The sequence below is a fragment of the Pongo pygmaeus genome, chromosome 14 (genome assembly GCF_028885625.2).
Source record: "Pongo pygmaeus isolate AG05252 chromosome 14, NHGRI_mPonPyg2-v2.0_pri, whole genome shotgun sequence".
Classification (NCBI taxonomy): Eukaryota; Metazoa; Chordata; class Mammalia; order Primates; family Hominidae; genus Pongo; species Pongo pygmaeus.
The window spans coordinates 110,862,212-110,884,013 of NC_072387.2; the positions used below are offsets into that span (position 1 = coordinate 110,862,212).

Consider the following 21,802-nt stretch of genomic DNA (forward strand, 5'->3'; position numbering starts at 1 on the left):
AAAATACCTTAGACTGGGTAATTTGTAAACAATAGAAATTTACTGCTCACCAGTCTGAAGGCTGGGAAGTCCAAGATTAAGGCACATGCTGATTCAGTGCCTGGTGAGGGCTGTCTGCTTCCTAGATGGCACCTTCTTGCTGGTTCCTCACATGGTAGAAGGGGCAAAGAAGCTCTCTCAGGCCTCTTTTGTAAGGACACTGATATCGCTCATGAGGTCTCTGTCCTTATGGTGTAATCACCTCCTAAAAGCCCCACCTCCTAATATGATTGCACTGGGGATTATGTGTCAACATATAAATTTTGGGGGGACAGATCTCCAGATCATAGCAGCAAGTGAGCTGGCGGTGAGTATGCTCCAGGCTAGACCATGCTCCAGGCAATGGACCAGGGGTAGACACTTGATCCACTGAGCCAGTGAGAATTTCTCTCCAGGGAATTTGTAACAGGAGATATGAAGTCAGAAGAAATGGCTTCAGTTGTACTTTCTTTGTGACCAGGTGAAGTCACTTAACTTTTCTGACTATCTACCTGTCTAAAATTAACAGGGCCGCAAGAGAACTAGACGCAGAAATGTTTGTTAAAGTGCATTGTAGAATGAAAAGTGCTAGAGAACCTAAACTGTGATTCATACCACGTTCTGCCCAAAGCCTCTGTTGATCTGCATCCTGGTTGTGTTAGAATATAGATGTGTGCATTCAGCCTCTCTTTGTACCTACTGTACAACATTTATTAACAAAATATTGGAAGGTAAGAGGTGCTGATGACCGGTCGAGTAATCAGCATGTTGATCGATCTGCACATAGTAATCAAAAACACAACTTGTGTGGTTCTTTTGGATTCGTGTTCCAGATCACAGTCTAGTTTGCATTAATATCTGTGAATGGATACTCACGTTAAAGATTTTATTTTCTTTGTTCTCTTTGCCAACTCACAAGACAATTTCCCTCAGACTTGATGTGGGAGCCTGAAAAGGTAGCCAAACACCTAGGTATGTATGTCTGTACAGCGTCATGTGCTTATGTTGCTGTTGAGGGGCTGCACCTTCTGGCCCTTGTTGTAAGGGAGATGGGGCAGCGAACACAGGTTTCACTGCTGCCTCCAATACCATATCCTGGCTCCCGTGGCTCAGACCTAGAGACCTTGCTGGCAAGTACTGTTAGTGATCTTAGCACTGGAGAATAAATTCTGCAAGAAGGACATTTTTCTCTCACCTGTTTCTTTGAGAACGAAGGAAAGAAAAGAATTCTAAGCTTGAATTCTAAGCAAGAAGCTTCAGTTTCATAAAACATCAAGACATTGGTTCACACAGCTTGTAGCATGTGGATACAAGTTGAAATTCTGGAAAGATAATCTTCCAAGTTCCGCAGACATCTGTATTAGTTTCTGAGAGCTGTCATAACACAGTACAGCAAATTGGGTACATCAAAACAACAGAAATTTGTTCTTTTACAGTTTTGAAGGCTAGGCATCTGAAATTAAGGTACTGGCAGGGCTGTCACACTCCCTCTAAAAGCTCTAGGAAGGGGTCCTTCCTTCCTTCTTTTTTTTTTTTTTTTTTTTCTTTTTGAGGTGGAGTCTCGATCTGTCACCAGGCTGGAGTGCAGTGGTGTGATCTTGGCTCACTGCAGCCTCCGCCTCCCGGGTTCAAGTGATTCTCCTGCCTCAGCCTCCTGAGTAGATGGGACTACAGGTGTGTGCCACCACACTTAGCTAATTTTTTGTATTTTTAGTAGAGATGGGGTTTCACCATGTTGGCCAGGATGGTCTCAATCTCTTCACCTATGATCCGCCCACCTTGGCCTCCCAAAGTACTGGGATTACAGGCATGAGACACTGTGCCCGGCCCCTCACCTCTTATTCTAGCTTCTGATTTTACTGATGTTGACTTAAAATCATGAGATCCATACATTTGGAGAAGAGAGCTTTGTTTTTTAATAAAGGTTGCAACCTGCAGGCTGGCCATGCTGCAGGCTGAGAGGCATAGCCCCTGGCAGAGACTGAAAGCAGGCACTTTGAAGGAGGAAGGATGAGACAGGAACTGATGCTGAATGGTTTAGCTAAGTAGACATATTCAACAGGTTATAGGAGGAACTATGAATATTCACAAAGAGGGGGCATGCATGCTTAATAAGCAAAAATGTATGTTGCATACATCCCATGTTCACTTAGGGGTGGAGACAACATTTAAATGCATTAAAAGCAGGCTTTATATGTCAGAAGATGAAATGGAGGACACAGGGCATCCATGTGCAGCTTCTGTAGACTGGCTAGAACCAGTCCATGGTCTGTGGAGGAATGTGATGTTGTCCTTGTCACCTGCTGTGTTGAAACCACAGGAAAGCAGAGAGTCTGGGTATGGCGTCTAGTGATTGGTTAAAATCAGTGGTGGAGCAAGTCTTTTGAAAGGCAATTTGGGGGGAGAGGGTATAAAGAGGTGCATCTGACCTCCCATCTCATTGTGGCCAGGAACTCAGTTTTCAAGGTTTCTCTGGGGTCCCCTTGGCCAAGAGAGGTCTGTTAAGTTGCTTGTAGGGGGTTACAACATTTTTTTTTTCTTTTGAGACACGATTTCTCTCTGTCACACAGGCTGGAGTGCAGTGGCTGATCATGGCTCACTGCAGCCTTGAACTCCTAGGCTCAAGTGATCCTCCTACCTCAACCTCCTCAGTAGCTGGAACTACAGGCATGCACCACCACACCTGGCTACTTACAAATTTTTTATTTTTTATTTTTATTTTTATTTTTTTGTAGAGATGTAGTCTTGCTATGTTGCCCAGGCATAGGACTTCATTCTTATTTCACACCAGTGATCCTTAGCGCTCCTTGTCCTGTAGGCTCATCATTCCAGTCTCTGCATCCATCCTCACGTGGTGTTCTCCCTCTGTCTCTGTGCCCAAATTTCCCTCTTCTTATCAGGAGACTGGTTACATTGGATTCAGTATCCACGTACTGCAGTATGGCTTCCATTTAATCTAACTAATTACATTTTTAATGACTGTGATACTGTGATTTATAACAAGAAATACACAGAAGCTCCCTGACTTACTATGGGATTACATCAATTGACAAACCCATCGTAAGTTGAAAATATTATAAATTAAAAATGCATTCAATACACCACACCTATTGAACACCACAGCTTAGCCAAGCCTACCTTAAACGTGCTCAGAATGCTTACATTAGCCCATGGTTGGGCAGAAACATCTAACACAAAGCCCATTTTAAAATAAGGTATTGAATTTATGTTGACCTGAAGGAAGAAATTGAGACACAAAATATAATTTTAAAGCATTTACTTGAGCCAAGGTGAGAACAACTGCCTGGGAACTACTTCTAAGTTGCCTTGAGAAGTTCACCTTTTGGCCTTTGCTACAAGGAGGTTTTTAAGGGCAAAGGTGGACAAGGAGTGGGCTGATACAATTCATATTGATTTACAGAAATAACATTGATGAGTGATTGGCTATACATGGTTGAACTGTAGGTTATGAGCTGTGGTGTCCAGTGTGTGGCATTGTCGGGGTAATTTATAGTTACTTGGCATCAGTCAGTCTAGAGTCAACGTGGCAAGCACCTTGAGATCAAGTCAGAATGGGGTGGGACGTGACTGCTGTTCCATTCCAGTGCTTCTCTGGGCCCAATCATTTAAGGGGGGCTTGCATTCTTCCGCTACAATGTGTCTTTTCTTTCTCATATCTCAGGTAATTTATTGACTATTGTACTAAAAGTGAAAAACAGAATGATTGCATGGGTACTCAGAGTGCAGTTTCCACTGCATCATGTCATTTCACACTGTCAAAATGTCAAAAAAGTGTAAGTCAACCCATCGTGAGGGACTGTGTACATATTTGGTCTTGTTCCCATTTCCTGAAACACAGCACCTAAAATCTTTGGGATCTCCAAAGTGTGATGATATGTGTCTGTGTATGCTAGGCATATGACTGATGGCTGGGGGCTCCTGGATAGCCTCGGGTTTCGGGGAGCTGGTTGCCAGAGGAACCAACTATGTGATTAGAGAGTTGGAACTCTCAGTCCCACCTGATCTCTGGGGAGTGGTGAGGGGTTGAAGTTTGAGTTGATCAGCAATGGCCAATACTTAATCAATCACGCCTGTGTAACAACCTACAAAGACAGCATTTGGAGTGCTTTCAGGTTGTTGAATTTGAGGAGGTGCCAGTAGGTGCCGGAAGCTCCACATCCTTCCCTCATTCCTTGCCTATGCGTCTCTTCCATCTGGCTGTTCATTTGTATCATTGGTGATATTCTTAATAATAAATGAGTAAATGTAAGTAAAGCATTTCCCTGAGTGTCCTAGCAAATAAATCAAACCCAAAGAGCGGGTCTTGGGAACTCTAGTTTATAGTCAGTTGGTCAGAAGTACAGATCACAACTGGGGCTTGTGACTGGCATCTGAAGTCGGGGGCAGTCGTGTGAGACTGAGCCCTTCACCTTAGGTCCTGATATCATCTCTAGGTAGATAGCATCAGAATTGAATTGAATTGTAGGATACCCAGTTGGTGTCTGCTTGGAGAATTGCTTGGAGTGCAGAGAAAATCCCCCATACATTTTGGTTACAGCAGGTTCTGTGTTGTGTTGAGTGTGAGAATAGTACAAACAGTTTGGTGTTTCCTATCTCTTACAATGACCCTTTTTCCAAATAAGGTCACATTCTGAGATTCCCATGGGCTAGGGCTCAACACTGTGGGGGAACACAATTCAACTCATAGCAAATATCTAAGCACTAAATGTTTGTTCAGGAGATCTTGAACCTGAAATGTTCCAACAGCCAAGACAGAGACCCAGAGTCATGTGTTTCTATTTCCAACATAAACTTTTATAATCTACTGTGCTTTTGTTTTTGTGATTCCCTCATTGGGAAAAGTTGGGAAAGAGTTTCTCAGTAAAGAATGAATAATGGGTGTTTGATTTAGTCACCATTTTTACATTCAGAAGTGAAAGCTCTGATCTTGCAGCACACAGTTTTTTTTTTCTTCTTTTTTTTAATGGAAATATTTGGGGATTTAAAGTACAGTGATTATAGCCTGAGGAGATATGATTGTCTCCTGCTAATTCATTGAAGTTAGTCAGGTATCTTCTATAAGACCTTAATCAGACCTTCTACAATTCATTCTGTTTTTTTCCTCTATAGATTATTCTTTAAAGCAGTTTGGGTTTGTGCTTTGCAAGCATCAGGATTTTTGGATCTCACACTTGAAGCTATGCCTATTGATCTCAAAGATATTTTATTTTCAGGACACATGGTCATTGAATTTTGTATCTGGAGATAGAATTTCTGGTAAGAAACAAGTTAAAGAAATGTTCTTGTTTTTTGTTGTTTTTCAGCATGGAAGAGATGAACATTAACATAACCATTTAGCCATAATTATAAATCCATCAAATGTGATGCAGTTTTAATTATACAAGGCCAATTGAAAATGCAAAACATGAATATGCAATTTTAATTTAGATACATGCGTAATTACAATGATACTTCTCACAGGAAAAAGCAGGAAAACTTCATTTTACTCCTCTTTACCCCTCTTCCCTTAAATGTGATCCTTATTCATTAAATCCTCTAATATCCTTGGAAATCGTCCTGCTGTGGGTTTTTTTAATTGCTCATAGACAACTGGAGTTAAAACCCAAATCCACCTAAAATCCAGTGTGAGAGCCTGTTTTAAAGCTCCACTTTGTGTTTTCAGGGGAAGGGCAGAATGGTCCGCACTGTTCTCATTTGTATTGACGTCAACCAAGTATCTCAGTGGAAGTGGATTTCAGACCCACCAATCGCTTACGGAAGAGATACGACATAAACATTGAAATAGTAGGAGCTATATTATACTATAAATGTATAAGAGCTTTGTACTTGGTTTAAAGATTGAAGGCTGTTGTCTTCAACATATAGCTCTTCCCGTTTTTGTGTGGATCTCCATGTCTACATCCTCAAATAAATAACTTTGCAGGTAGGTAGTGAAGAATATGAAGACTCCATAAATACTTATATGCCAATAATATTTCAGTTAGATTCACCTCTATTCTAAATTCGTATGCTTAATGATCTGTTTATTCTGTTATTAAATAAAATGAAGAGATGAATTTCTTATTATCAGATATAACTATCAATTAAATGATTAAAGTTTAACAAATATATTAGAATTTACAAACCATTCAATTGGTTAATTCTACTAATATATGAATATGCTACTAATATATTATTTCTACTAATATATTAATATTCTACTAATCTATTACTTAGTAATATTCTACTAATAAATTAATATTAATATTCTACTAATCTATTACTTAGTAATCTTCTACTAATAATATTAATATTCTACTAATACATTAATATTCTACTTAGTCTCCTTGGGAGATGTCGGCCAAGAACGATGCCATTTCTCAAGTCAGGGAAATTCAACAGCTGGTGACTTGGACGTGAATGTAGGTGTTTCTGGAGGGAGTTCAGAGCAGCTTCTTCCTATTCCTTCTCCTCCGTGCTGATCTCAAAGCTGCTTTTATCTGCAATGTCAACATAATGCTAAATGCAATCACCGCTCGGGCTTTATATCACTTATATCTGATTCCCATGTGTTATAACAATAATTATGCATATCATTAAATATTATCATTGGGGCAAGATTTATTTATTGCTATAAAAATTCTATTCCCATGTGATCAGTTCACATATTTTGTTGCTCAACCAAAAACTGTGTTCTAGTAAAAAAAAAAAAACAAGGGGGGTAACACTTTGATCAATCTGGTTAAAACCTGATTTGGGATGATTCATGGAATTGCCTAGCAACAAAGCACTTTGATTTTACAATACTGGGTGCAATTTGACTACTCAAAACACAATAAGAAGAAAATTTTCATTGGTCTGCTTAAAGATTTTCCACTGTTATTGCAAATGTTTAAGTGGATCTCTCAGAAGCATGTTGGAATTAAAAACAACCACCACCACCTTCTTTTGAATTAGTACCTTATCTTTTAGAGCCTTTTTGAAGGAGGTTTTATTATTCAACACCATAACCAATAACACAATGATCATTATAAAGACTATTATCAGAAGCATTTATTAAAACCATTTTCCTGGATTATAGAGTAGGTCTGTTGCTGTGGGAAAGAAGTATTTCATTAAAGAGTGTCTTCACAATACAAAAGCATTTACTCAGCCTTCCATGTTGTTTTCCCGGGAGTTTCAGGAGTCATTTTAATAAGCAATCAACAGGGATTGAGCTAGTGAAAAGTATTTCAGAGTTAAGTACCACCAAAGTTAAATTCCCAACATTATCACTCTCCTTAATTATAAGCCACTAAGACAACTATTCATTGTCAATGTGCTATACAGTAGTTTCCTGGTGCCCAATTACATGTGTGTATCCTGTTTAGAGAAGAGTAAAAAGGGGCAATTGTTTCAGTGCCTTCGGTGTGGAGGGACTTCTGGGCTGTGTCAGAAACACTGTTTTACCATTTAGTGCTGTAACTCGGAGATGTTCCCTGTGCACTTGCTCTGAGAACTGAGTGTAAGATCCCAGTAGACAAACGTTTTTAGCCCACATGTAATGCATGCCTATTTAAATGGGATGGATGGGGAATGAGCATTGTTTAATTCACTTTCTTATTAACAGAACATTACTAAAACACAAATCTTGCATTACTACTTTTCAATCAATGATTTTCAAACAATTGGAAAAGTCTATTTAGTATTAAAACGAGAGTCAACAGAATCAGGATCTGGTCTCAAACATCAGCTTGGGAAGAAGCCTTCCTTGACCCTTCTGTCTAAAGGCACATCCTGCTCCCATTCCAATCACTATTCTCAGACTCCCCTGAAGCCATCAGGTGCATTCACTCTGTCATATGCTAGAAAGTGCGCTCCACAGGGACCTGGGGCTGTGCTCATCTTGTTCACCACAGTATCCCCGGCAGCTAGACCAGTTCCTGGGCGATGTTGAAGCTCAACATCTATTGGTGGAACACAGCAGTCAATTTCGGAGTGTCTCAGGGTCATAGAGAGTTAGACTGTCCAAATTGTGTGCCTGGAAGGCTATTTCTGTGGAATTTTAACCAATGTTACATGATAAAGGGGCTCTGAGGTCAAATAAATGTGAGAAATAACGGGATGAACAAGGCTAAACAGATGTTTTCAATGTAAGATTTCTGAGAATCTTCAAGATACAAATTATCCAATCATAGTCTCTCCTCCCCTCTTTTTTGAGGAACATCTTCACCAATATTCAGAGAAAAAGACTTGGGGAAATGTTGCTGAATAGCAAATGAGGATGATTCTGATTGCTTGGGATTTTTGGTGATTTGGAGTCCATATAAACAGGCAGATATTGCAGAATGTTAGATATGCCCCCATAAAAGAGATAATCCATTTTAAATGGCCAATAATATTGTGAGGTGCGCATAGAAGAAAGGTGTAATAGTAATATGAGAGCCTTGGGTGTTGTTGAATCCTAATCTTATCACTGTGTTTATTTTAGAGAAACGTAATTTCCTGAGAACAACTTAGGGCTAAGTTGCAAAACCTGGAGAAGAAGGAAGTCCAGCGACATTTGTTGCTGTTTTTACATTTTGGTCTTATGTGACCTTCAGGTTTCAGAAGTTTATCCATCCAGTGATAAAAGATGCTTTTTTTTTTTTTTTTCCTGTGACAGCCTCTTTTACTTTGCCTATTAATAACAAATGATTTTTAATTAAGAACCTCTTTTTGATCCTGATTTTGGGTGTACATTTATCAATAAGTTTAAAAGAAAGGTCTTTTGACTTACGGGATTTGTGTTTTTTACTTTTTTCAGCTATACATTTGATCGTACTTCCCTAACCATTTCCCAAAATGGAATAATCATATGAATTTTCTTTCCCTGGTCTTGTCTCTTCAGATATTATCATGTTAAGTTTAATCATATTCAGAGAAAATCTTACAAATATTGCAAAATTGTTCTACCTCAGCTATTCTCTGCATCCTGTTTTTATTGCTCCAAATCTTGTCTAATTTATTTCTTTTCCTTAGGCATGCTAAAATTACTTATTCTATAAAATGGTAACTTATAAGAAAACACCACACATTTTTGCATTTGGTCCTGGTGACTTATTTTGCCTCTACAAAGAAATTTAAAATGCCCTTTACGACTAAAGAGTCTAATTTTGCCTCTTCTTCATGTTGAAAAATTTCCTTCTAGTCTTACTACTAGTTAGATGGTCTATGTCTGTGGTTCCTGACATGCAGACCATGTGCGTCATGAGTTTCTTCTTGAGTTCATGTGCCCAGTAAGCAGTATCTGTAGGTTGACTAAATAATTTCTTGCACATGTATGGGTTAGTATTTTAAAAATGTAAGTGGACACTTAAGGTTAATATTATTCAAATTAATTAAAGGCATCATCAGATTCATAGAGGTATGTTTTTATTAATACAAAGAAAATAAATATAAATGCTACCTATATTATAGGGGTCTAAGAAATGTTTTGTTTAACTTTTAAGTTCAGGGGTACGTGTGCAGGTTTTTTACACAGGTCAACTTGTGTGATGGGGGTTTGTTGTACAGAGTATTTAATCGCCCAGGTATTAAGCCTAGTACCCATTGGTTATTTTTCCTGATCCTCTTCCTTTTCCCACCCTCCACCTTCTAATAGGCCCCAGTGTGTGTTGTTCCCATCTATGTGTCCATGTGTTCTCATCATTTAATTCCCACTTAAAAGTGAGAACATGCAGTGTTTGGTTTTCTGTTACTGCATTAGTTTTCGAAGAATAGTTGCCTCTAGCTCTATCCGTGTCCCTGCAAATGACACGACCTCATTCTTTTTTTTGTGGCTGCATAGGATTCCATGGAACATGGAAAACATGTACCATGTTTTCTTTATCCAGTCTATCATTGATGGGCATTTAGGTTGATTCCATGTCTTTGCTGTTGTGAATAGTGCTGCAATGAACATACACATGCATGTGTCTTTATAATAGAATCATTTATATTCCTTTCGGTATATAGCTGGTAATGGGATTGCTGGGTCAAATGATATTTCTGTCTTTAGGTCTTTGGGAATCACCACACTGTCTTCCACAATGGTTGAACTAATTTACACCCCTGCCTCCAACAGCATATAAGTATTACTTTTTCTCCATAACCTTGCTAGCATCTGTTTTTTTTTTTTTGACTGTTTAATAATGGCCAAAAAATGTTATTTTAAACTTTTATTTTAGGTGTTAAAAAAGGTCCTCATGTTCACCCTAAGAGATTCCATGTTCCTTCCCTCTTCTAGTAAGATTTTTATCCTATTATAGTATGTATTGCCCCTACACATAATGTTAATCCGACGCTTCCTTCTATCCCTTTCTTGCTTTAGAATTTATACCCATAAGGGTGCCACATGGTTTTAAAAAGTATAGTATGCACTTACTTTAATAATACTAGTTCACTCTTTTCTGTTTGTTTGTTTTTAGAGCTAGGATCTCACTCTGTCACCCAGGCTGGAGTGCAGTGGCAAGATCATAGCTCACTGCAGCCTAGAACTCCTGGGCTCAAGCAATCTTCTCACATTGGCCCTCCAAAGTTCTCGGATTACAGGTGTGAACCACCATACATTGAGAAATATGCATAAAGCTCACACTGAGTGGTTCTTGTCACTGGCTGTGTATAAGAGTCACCTGGCCAGGGGTGGTGGCTCACACCTGTAATCCCAGCACTTTGGGAGGCTGAGGTGGGCGGATCATGAAGTCAAGAGATCGAGACCATCCTGGCCAACATGGTGAAACCCCGTCTCTCCTAAAAATACAAAAATTAGCTGGGCATGGTGGCGTGCACCTGTAGTCCCAGCTACTTGGGAGGCTGAGGGAGGAGAATCACTTGAACCTGGGAGGCAGAGGTTTCAGTGAGCCAAGATCATGCCACTGCACTCCAACCTGGTGACAGAGTGAGACTCCATCTCAAAAAAACAAAAAAAAGAATCACCCATGGAGAAATACAAACAAATCTCATCATGGTTCTGTCTCCACCAACAGGATGAGCATCTTCTGGGAAGGAGGGGGTGCTTGATACCTCTATTTTAAAGGAGTTCTCTAAGAGAGTCAAATGCATGGCACATAGGAAGAACCCACTGCCTGCAATGGACCAGGCACCATGTTTGGTGCCTGGCATTCCAAGAGTGAACAAGTTAGACTTGGGCACTGTCTCCTCTAAGACTCTGGTCTTGCAGAAATCCCACAGCAACTTCTCTTTGAGTCCAGTCAGCTTGTCACCAAATGCATTGTATTCTGAGACCCTGAAATTATTGCATAAAAATGGTTTAATTAATTACAACATGCCAGACATAAACACTTGATTCTTGGCCTTTAAAGCTCAGATACCAGACTGTCTGGCTGTAAACTGCATGCCTGGCACGTGGAGTGCACAATGCCTGGCACCTAGATGGGAATCAATAGATGTTTGTCTTTCATGAACAATTGAATAAAAGAGCAGTGTTTGCTGTAAAGGAATTGTTTGGTAACTTTGCATTTTCAATTATTAGTTGTGGTGGAAAAACTGCCCAGAGGCAAATTTCCTGATTCCTGTTTATTAGAAAATAAACACTTGCAAAAAAAGACTGTTCTTATTACATCTCCCAAGTCTATTAAATTTCAAACATATTACAGTCTTTACTGCTAAATTTTGCAAATTGTCCTTAATTCCAAGTGAGATAAATTAGATTTAGGTTTCTTCCTCTTGCAGTGCCTCCAGATTCTCTCTGTCTCCCTCACTCTTTTTTATTATTCTTATTGTTCCACTTTTATTTATGTTTTCTTTCTTTTTTTTTGGCAAGGATAAGAAGATTTTGATTCTGGTACTTCTTGCTGGATGACTTTGGGAGTGTCGGGAAAGTTTTGTGGCCTACATTTTCTCATCTGTGTAATGGAAATAACATTTTCCACATTGTGCTTTAGGACAAGGATAATACTAATATATCAAAACACATTTGGCTGGGCGTGGTGGCTCATGCCTGTAATCCCAGCACTTTGAGGGGCTGAGGCGGGTGGGTCACTTGAGGTCAGGAGTTCAAGACCAGCCTGGCCAACATGGTGAAACCTAGTCTCTACTAAAATACAAAAATTAGCCAGGTGTGGTGGTGCGTGCCTGTAATCTCAGCTATTTGCGAGGCTGAGGCAGAAGAATTGCTTAAACCCAGGAGGTGGAGGCTGAAGTGAGCTGAGATCGTGCCACTGCACTCCAGCCTAGGCGAGAGAGTGAGATCTCTCTCAAAAAAAAAAAAAAAAAAAAAAACACCACACACAAAAAAACCAAAAACCAACCAAACAAAAAAAACCCACAAACCCACATTTAACTTGATATGTAGGAAGTACTAAAAAATGTCAATTGTACCTAAATATATTCTACTATTTTCATATTACAGATGGGGAAAACGAGACTTGGAGAGTTTCACCGATACACTCAAGGTCTTATAGCTCTCTAGGACTGGACATATGCTTAGAATGTGAATGCAGTGGGAGATGCCATGGGGAGGGGTGTACCTTGGTTCTAGGAAACACAGAGATAATAGGAAAGTAGCATGGGCAGGACTCTATATCAAATGTGTATAAATCTATAACAAAATTCAGGCCCGAGGGTACACGTGAGGCTGCTGATACAATAATAGCAGGAGAGATCTCTGATTCCACCCTTCGGGAGGCTCTGGCATGTTGGCTTTCAGCCGGTTCCTAAATCTTTCAGCCTGTCTTCTCTGCAGTGAACCATCCGAGGGCCTCTGTCCTTTCCTTGTATTTCCAGTCCTCTTGAATCATCCTCTTCCTCACATTTGTTTCCTCTCAGGTTCCTCATCTCTTTAGCTGATGTGGCTGAATCCCAGGTGGTATCCTGGCTAAGGCTCAGCCAATCCTGGCTTATGGGAACAAGAATGAGAACCTCGGGATTCTACACTTCATCCTAGTTCCTTGGATTTTTAAGCTGTGTTTATGCTGAGCTGAGTGCATGCTGTGTTTCTGTAGTCGATTTTTCCTCATCAGGGAGTCTCTTGCATACATCTTTCCCGAACCTGGTACTGACTGATTCCCCTGATTTTGAGTGTATTTTCCTAACAAAGGCAAGCAGTGCACTTTGGCACAGCCGCTTGGTATTTTTCCTAGAATGCTAGAAGGAAGCAGACATTCATTTGGTTTTCGCCAGTCTCTCTTTGTCTAAATTGTCCCATTTGGCTCAGCCTGTTGGCTTTAGTCATTAGAAGGGGGATGTAGGAAACTGTTCCTCTTGGTTTATGAGCTTAAGCCCAAGTACATCAACTTGTGCCTTACCAGGACAGAGATTTACATAAATATTCCTGGGCTATCAGATTTCTGTGAAGAGTGTTTCTGCATTCCAGATGTAGGGCACCCATGTCCAAATCCCACGTGGAGGTCACAGTTCACTAACTCTGGAGGGCCACCTAGAGAAAAGAAGTGTTTCAGGATAATCACTCTGCAAATTGTAGACAAGAGACCCAGAAACCACCATTCTTTTGGCGCTGTTTAGAATTTGGGCAAGGAGCCACAGACACATTTTTGAGGTGAGGAGAACTGCATTTTCCTTTTCATAATTTTAAAAAACCCATCTTTAGCATTTTTGGAATAAGCAATATTCATCTCTCAATTAGTGTTAACAGCTAATCAGGGTGCAGCCGGATAGTAGAGCTTTCCTCGAACAGCAGGCAGCTTGTTTTATTTTTTCAATGCCGCTTAAAGATTATTTGAAAAATCTCCTTCAGAGACCAGTATGCGGGGAGCCACCTACCCCAGTCAGAATTTAAAATGATCCATAATACAATATTAATGATTGATGCAGAAGCTCACAGTTTGGTGCTGGGGTTTAATTAGATGAGCATTGCAGCTGTTTTCGGGTGGAAGCAACTTGATAGGACGTGGAGCTGTTATGTGACTTCCCATCTACAGGGTGTCTGTTGAAGCGGAAACAGAAGCAAGCTACTAGGAATTATGACGATTACATTTTTTTTTTTTTCAGTGCTGAAATGAGTAGAAGTCTGATTGTGGGGGAGGAAAAAGCATTTTGTAATTAAAAAGGTAGGTTTGGATCCTCTATTCATTTGCCCATGAACTTAACATTCATAAAAAAATCAGCTAGTTGCAGCCAAGCAAAGATCTGGCAAGCTGTATGTAAAGAAGTTACATGTGTGGCTCTTTTGGCCTGTACCACTTTGCACATACAAAATCCTTTGGCCTCAAACCCATCGTTCCCTTTGCAAACATCAAAGTCATGTCAGGCTGCCTAATGTCTTATGCATGCAGACAAATACCTCTAATGGGCTGCTTTGGAATTGCTTTCTCACCTTGAAAACTTGAGAAGAATTTAAACTGGGATCCATTTCACTGTATGTCACTTTCTAAGTCAAAGGGACTTGTCAGCATTTGATTACGATAAGAGGAGTTTCCTGTGTCTCAAGCTGGAAATGGCTAGAACGCACTGTGTAGTCTGTTTACAATTAAGCTTCAGCCTGTATGCATGACCTCTAGTCATGAGAGCCATCTCATGAGGGCAGTTTATTGAGGCTTATTGTAAATTAAATGCCCAAAATTTCCAGGATTTATCCCACCACAATGAGGCTTGGAACTCTGTACATTTAAAGTGGTATTGTTAAATTGATTTTTCAATTATCTCTACCTAATAAAAAGGAAGCCTGTCTAGGTGTTTTGTGTTGTAAAATGATTATACTAGCCATCTGGTTATCTATGAGATAAATTTTTAATTGTTGATTGTCAATAACTACAAAATGTGAAGTTACATGAGAATGCTAAGTATATTATTTTTATTGTGTAGATGAAGCTTACTGAGTCTTCTCCTGGTTGTTCTAAATCAATTTCTGCCTGACTCTTTGTGAATAGGGGAGAAATGAATCTTTTGGAAGGTGCATTAACTCTCTCGGGTTATTGTCATTCTTTGCACTGAAAAGGGACTTAAGCACTGCTTTCTCCCTTCCGGTTAGAGGTGTTGGAAGGTGAAGAACTAGGGATTAGAAAGCTTGAAAAATGGAGCCCTGGTTTGTCCATTTTCTAGCTGTGTGATCTTATTCAGTTTGCTAAACTTTGAGTCTCTCCTCATTTGCAAAATCAAAACAATAGCACCTGCCCTGCCTATCTCACAGAGTAATTCTGAAGATCTAGTTGGATGAAACATATCTTCAGGTTGAGACCTGAAGCTAGGCATATCTAATATTCTGCACACAAACTGTAATGAATTAATGTTATAAATCAATAGGGGCTTCAGTGAGGCAATTCCCTGCAGTCCATGCTACTGAGAATAGATGATTCTGTCTCTCTTAAACTTTCCATTGATCAAGGACGATGGTGAAATATTTGGATTTCTAAAGCTTCTTCTAATAAGTAATAACTCTTACCACCTGCCTATTTTGAGAGGTGTGGAGAGAGTGTAGGGTTATTCAGGCAGATATATAGATGAATAAAATTAGATTTGTGCATGACCCAATGAATTACAAGTCAGACCTTGGACCCAGGACTTCTGATTCCAAGGTGAGTATTACCTCCTTTACAGCGGATTATCTCTGCAGACAGTACGTAAAATTAATGGAAATGAGGAGATGGGCTATGAGGGAAATGTGTGATCAATTCTGGAATTGCAGAGTGCAGATGTCAACAAAGCAGTTAATTCATTAAAGAAGATCAATAGGCTGAACAGCATGGTTGCCATGAGATGGGCTGCAGATCACTATTTTGTGTATACAAGAGATTTGGCTATATTGTGGATTAAAAAAAAAATAAAACAGGCCAGGTGCAGTGCCTCACACCTGTAATCCCAGCAATTTGGGAGGCCGGGGCAGGTGGATCTCTTGAGGTCAGGAGTTCGAGGCCAGCCTGGCCAACATGGTGAAACTCCGTCTCTACAATAAAAAAATTAGCCGGACGTTGTGGTGTACACCTGTAATCCCAGCTACTTGGGAGGCTGAGGCAGGAGAATCTCTTGAACCCAGGAGGTGAAGGTTGAAGTGAGCCGAGATCACGCCACTATACTCCAACCTGGGCAACAGAGTGAGACTCTGCCTCAAAAAAATAAATAAATAAAACATACTCGTTTTAGTTGCATGCAATAATGATTGTTGATCATTTGCAAGTGATGCTTCCATACTTGTTCCCTCGATAAAGTAATTGATCAACATATGGTCCCTTCATGCCTTTTCTAATTGATGCTGATGGAAAAGCTGACAACAATAAGTGATAGGGTTATTGTAATACTCCATCAAGATCTTTGAGGATAGAGATGGATTATAGTGCTTTAAACATCACTATAGATCCTGAAGGCAATCAATAAATGCTACTGAGGATGGGAAAGCCTGGTGGACTGCTGAGTAAGAGGTAGGCATGAATATTTTGGATAAAGGGAATGGACAGAATGTAGGAAATGCTAATACATAGTTAATGCATAGGCAATAGACACAGGGCTTATAATGTATAGACAAGCACTTACCTTGTAGAATAATGGTAATTTTGATGAAGGATAAACAGCAATTACTTTTAATTTATTGGTATCTATTGGTCTTCCAATCCAGTGAATAGTCTTTCAGAGTTCAAATTTGGGCTGCATTATCCATCCCAAGGTTACATTTTCCACTGAATAGCAGTGACCCCAAATCAAGCTACTTTTCACATGCCATAGTCATGCACTCGGCTGAACACTCCTGCAGCACTTTTTACATGCCTCTGTTATATTAAGCAGTCGAGGCCACAGCTCTGATTGAGATGCCTCAGAGAAAGGTTATTAAGTGAGAAGAGTAGATGGCCTACCATCAAGCATTAAGGCACCCTAACACTTATAGGCTGTGTAAGTGAGGATTTGAGAGGTAGAGCCAATGAGTAGCTGGGGACAGGAAGACAATTAGGAGAGGGTGACATCACTATAGAAATCCAGAGGAAGAAAGTGTTTCACAAAGAAGGGTGTGGCCAACAGGGCTGAGTTGTCTGGAAAGATGAGGGCTGAAAAAGGTCAGTTGGCTCAAGTAATATGGAGACCACTGGAGACTTTGGCAAGGGCTGTTTTAGTGAAATGGAGTGAGCAGAAATCATATCTCTGTGGGTTGAGAAGTGAGTGAGGATTGTGTAAAGGAAACAGAAAGTACATACAATGATCTCACTTGCAGTTATTTTAGAATCCATGATGCCATTTTTCCATGTATTCCCCTGGAGTCACCGTTAAGACAAGCTGTGAAGGATTCCATCCAGAAAGGCCTCCCATCCATCTGGAGCTAATATTATTTCCAGCACTCAGGGTAGCTCCTGAGAACCAACTAATCCTGTTGCCAGCCCACCTGGTGTAGGATTTCCAGGAGGAGCCGGCTTCTTCCAGAGAGGTCTGAGTCCTCCAATCCATCAGAGACTTCAGAGTCCAGATCTGTGGACATTTCTAGGTCATTTCTTTCCCCCATGACTCATACACATCTTTCACACAAACTGAACAAGGTCCTCTGGTCACTGTGCTCTTCACGTGGCCATGTGCTTCCTTCTCCCTGGACCTGATGTAATTGCTCTTCTTCTAAACTTTCCCACTGTGCTCTGTGGAACCTCTATTAGTCGCAAACAATTTCATGCATGCTCTTCACCTAGTTACAGAAAGTTTCACCATTTCTTTGCTCTCACTGAAACCTTTGCTCTCAAGTGGATGCTCTCATTTGGATTGGGGTCCTCCTTGCTCTCAGAGTCCGTTGCAGATCTTCACTCATTCACCATGTCTCCTGGTCACTTCCCTTCTTTCAGGGAGCTCCTGGACCTGCTGCCGTTCTCTTTGTTTCAAGCGTGTGTGACTCACCCTCCACCCTGGGATCTTACCTTCTTTTTTACCTCAACAGACCAGGACATGGCAGGACCCACCATCCCAATCTGTCCCCCATCTGACCATTTCTTCTGCCTTCCTGCTTCCAGGCCCGACAGTCCTCAACCTGGGCTGCTGCAGCCTTGGGAATCAGCCTCCTGTTTCTGCTCTTGCCCTATATGGCATCTTCCATCTTCCATGACACCCAGAAGAATGTCTTAAAAATGTGTCACATTGGCCAGGCACAGTAGCTCACGCCTGTAATCCCAGCACTTTGGGAGGCCGAGGTGGGCGGATCACAAAGTCAGGAGATCGAGACCATCCTGACTAACACAGTAAAACCCCATCTCTACTAAAAATACAAAAAATCAGCCGGGCGTGGTGGCAGGCACCTGTAGTCCCAGCTACTCGGGAGATTGAGGCAGGAGAATGGCATGAACCCGGGAGGCGGAGCTTGCAGTGAGCCGAGATTGCGCCACTGCACTCCATCCTAGGTGACAGAGTGAGACTCCGTCTCAAAAAAAAAAAAAAAAAAAATTGTCACATTGTGTCACACCTCCTCTTAAAACCCTCTAGGAACTTTTCTTCACACCAAGACTGATCTCCAAAGCCTTACCATGTCTGGAAAGGCCTCCAGGGTAGGCCCCTCTCTGCCCTCATCTACTACCACATCCATCTTGCTCAGGCTACTCCAGCCACCCCCAATTCTACCAAGCTAATTCCTTCCCCACAGCATCCTCTTCCAGAGAGAGCTCCTCTTTCAGTCATCCACAGAGCTCACCCCTTCCTCCATCCAGTTCCCCACTCAAATGCCAACTCTCCCTGGTCACTTTAACTACAAGAGTTCCTTCTTCTCCTTGTCCCCAATACCACTCTCAACCCTGATGCTGGGCACACATCAGAAGCAGAATTATTGTATCCTTGGGTGTGTTAGCGTCTCTCTCCTCCATTAAGTGCCTGGAAGGTGAGGATCTGTGCGCTGTGCCCACCATTGTCTCCTCAGCGCCTGCTGTGGAGCTGAGTACATCCTATGTGCCAAATAAACCCTTGTTGGATGATGAAGGAACAAGGTAGCCAATTCACTCTTCTCCAGACACTTTGTCTTAAAGCCATAAGACAAGTTCTTGTGGCATCCAGATGTGTTGGGCTAGAGACCTAAAATAGCAGTTCTTCTCCCAAAGTGCTACCACTGAAGAGTGGACCTCCTCTGCCCCTTCTCGGCATGACTCTCATAACTGTGCAGTCACTCTCGGGTCTCAGGTTGGGCTCATTCCAGTCCTATCTCTTCTAAACTTTTGTCTGCCATCTAAAGGACTCCTTGGTACCTGGCACAGGCCAGCCCATGAGGCTGGTCCCCATTTAGAATGGAGGAGAGTTGTGGTTCTTTCTCCTGAGTCTTCTCTCCCCTCTATGGGGCAGGGATGAGTGGAACTAAATGAAGGTGACAAGGCAGATGTCTTCTGCCGCATAGCCAGCAGCTGTCAAAGTTGTTGGGCTCTCTGTGCTGTTATCCTCCTCTTGGCAAGGACGTGTCTCAGCAAGCCTGTGCAATAACTGAAAGTTCTTCTGAACTTAAAATGTTGAGTTCTTAGGACTTCTGGGCTTAGCTTTGGGCCTTAGTTGCAATTCTGAGAAAAGCAGAGAAAACATACCAAGCCCCAGTGTCATCCTTTCAACCAAAGGTCCAGGAACAGCTCAACTGCTGAGACTGTGCAATGAATGCACCACTCTGGCCTCAGCTTCCTGGCTTTCCAGTGTCCCCACTCTCCTGGGCCCCTGAAAGACTGTCAGCCTCCTTACCTATCAGCCTCGAGGGACTTCCCCTTGTTCCCCACCCTGTCTATACCTTAGGGGTGATCACTTCAGCCTCCCTAGAGAGGTCTTCCTGGATGACCCCAAACACAGCAGGCTCTTCCTTGTCGCACCATGTCTGTCACGGCCCCTACCCACCGTCTGAAATTCTGATTTCCTTGTTTATCTTCTTGTTTCTTGTTTGCCTCCACTGCACAGCACTGGAACAATCCTTGCCTGTGTTGCTCACCACCGTGTCTCCAATGCTCAGGCTAAAGCTTGGCATGCATCAGGTGCTCAGTAAACATATGTTGAATGAGTGAAGACATTTCAACAATTCCCTTGCCAATGTCTTCAGCGCTCTTGCCCTCTAATGCCTTCCCCACTCATCCACCTAAAAGCCAATCTTGGTCAACGTGCATCTCCTTTTCCTGCCCCTACCCTGGCCTGCTGAGCATGGCTGGAGGAAATCATGTGATGTTTGGGTTGCAGTTGCTACCAGTCCATGATCCCCAACCTCAGCTGAGGGCCACCATTCTTCTGTGAGTCTCAGTCATCTCTCTTCCACTTGCCACCATATTTACTTCAAGGCTTCCTCAGTTTCCCTGTGCCCCCTGACCCACCTGGGAAAGTGGAAGATATCAGATGGGAATTGGCTCAACTGTCCAGTCTCCCCGACACTTGTCTTCATCCATCCTCACATGCTTCAGTCATTGCAATGTGGCATGGACTTCTCTTCCCTTCTGCTCCATAAGCACACACCTTCCACTGTGCTCTCCCACCTTCTCATGGGTTCCCTTCACCCAGCAGCCTTGCTCCTGGGGCTTCCACACTTCCACAGCTTCTTTCTTACTGATTCTTTGCTGTCAGTATTTAAACATGATCAAATCTCTCCAGTTGTGGGGAAAAAAAAAAAAAAAAAAAGGAAAACAAACCCCCAAGCCCACCCTCTCACCCATGTTTCTTTTAGATTCTTTCTTCTCTCATTCATTTCCTTTTTTTACATGTTTTTTATTGAATGCCTTCACTCCTGTTCATACTGAAATCCTCTACAATCTCATTCCGCCCCCACCACACTAAAGACCCCTGCTTTTCTGGAACCTTATACACTTAGGCTGATGAATAATTTTAGGCTGCAGTGCATGCAGGCCATTGTCTCGGCTCCACTCTGGGGAATTAAAGAAGCAAAGGCTTTTCATCTATTTATTGGGTTTCTCCTAAGAACCAAGTGGTACAAAGACCCAGAATTCTCAGGGAAACCAGCCCAGTAGCCACGCATTTGCTCTTACCTTCCCTATAGCTTCAGGACCAGTATCATTCTCAGGAGGTGGTGCCTTTCTATTTCTACACACCTGCCCCACCTTCCTCTGTTTGCTGTTTTCATCTGGAGCACATGGTGTGGTTTGCCTCACTACGACAATTCCTGCTTCTTCTGTGGGAATGATCTCGACCTTGGCAAAGGTCTGGAAAAGAGTGCAGTTGGGTGCCTTCCTCCCACAAGATCCCCCCTAAGTCGTGACCTGAGGATGGAAGTTTTCTCTTGTGCCTGGATCCATATGTTCTATGTAACTGTAAAGCTGACGCCCAGTCTTATCTCTGGAGTAGACTTCACAAGTTGTCTGGGCCCCATGTGTGTCTCATGGAAAGAGCAGAAGGTCACAATGTCCCAGGGCTCCTCCAGGAGTTTGGAAGTACCTGCTGCAGATGGCTACAGACAGATGGTTTTGAGTGGCTTGACAACAAAAAAATGCTGTGCAAGTTCAACTGAATTCTTTTTTATTTTTTTACTTTATTTATTTATTTTTTGAGGTGGAGTCTCTCTCTGTCACCCAGGCTGGAATGCAGTTGCGTGATCTCGGCTCACTGCAACCTCCGCCTCCCAGGTTCAAGCAATTATCTTGCCTCAGCCTCCCAAGTAGCTGGGACTACAGGTGCCTGCCACCACGCCCGGCTAGTTTTTGTAATTTTAGTAGACACAGGGTTTCACCATGTTGGCCAGGCTGGTCTCAAACTCCTGACCTCAAGTGATCTGCCCCCCTCGGCCTCCAAAAGTGCTGGGATTACAGGCGTGAACCACTGCGCCTGGCCTGAATTCTTTTTTAAAGACTTCTGATTTTTCACACATTCATTAAATTGCTTGGAATAGGGAGAAAGGATGAGAGGTAAACATTTTGGCAAGAGGAAGATGGGAACTAGTGGTAAACAGCTAGAG

At 41.8% G+C, this 21,802-nt stretch overlaps 1 long non-coding RNA gene across 1 annotated transcript; it reads right to left on the reverse strand.

Moving 5' to 3' along the window:
• Nucleotides 1–11,792: 11,792 nt before the first annotated feature.
• Nucleotides 11,793–16,651, reverse strand: LOC129011184 (uncharacterized). Its single transcript, XR_008493266.2, has 3 exons — nt 16,462–16,651; nt 13,284–13,414; nt 11,793–11,882 (listed from the first exon to the last, which is right to left on the reverse strand). It is a non-coding gene; the product is annotated as an uncharacterized LOC129011184 (long non-coding RNA).
• Between the last annotated feature and the right edge of the window lie 5,151 nt (nt 16,652–21,802).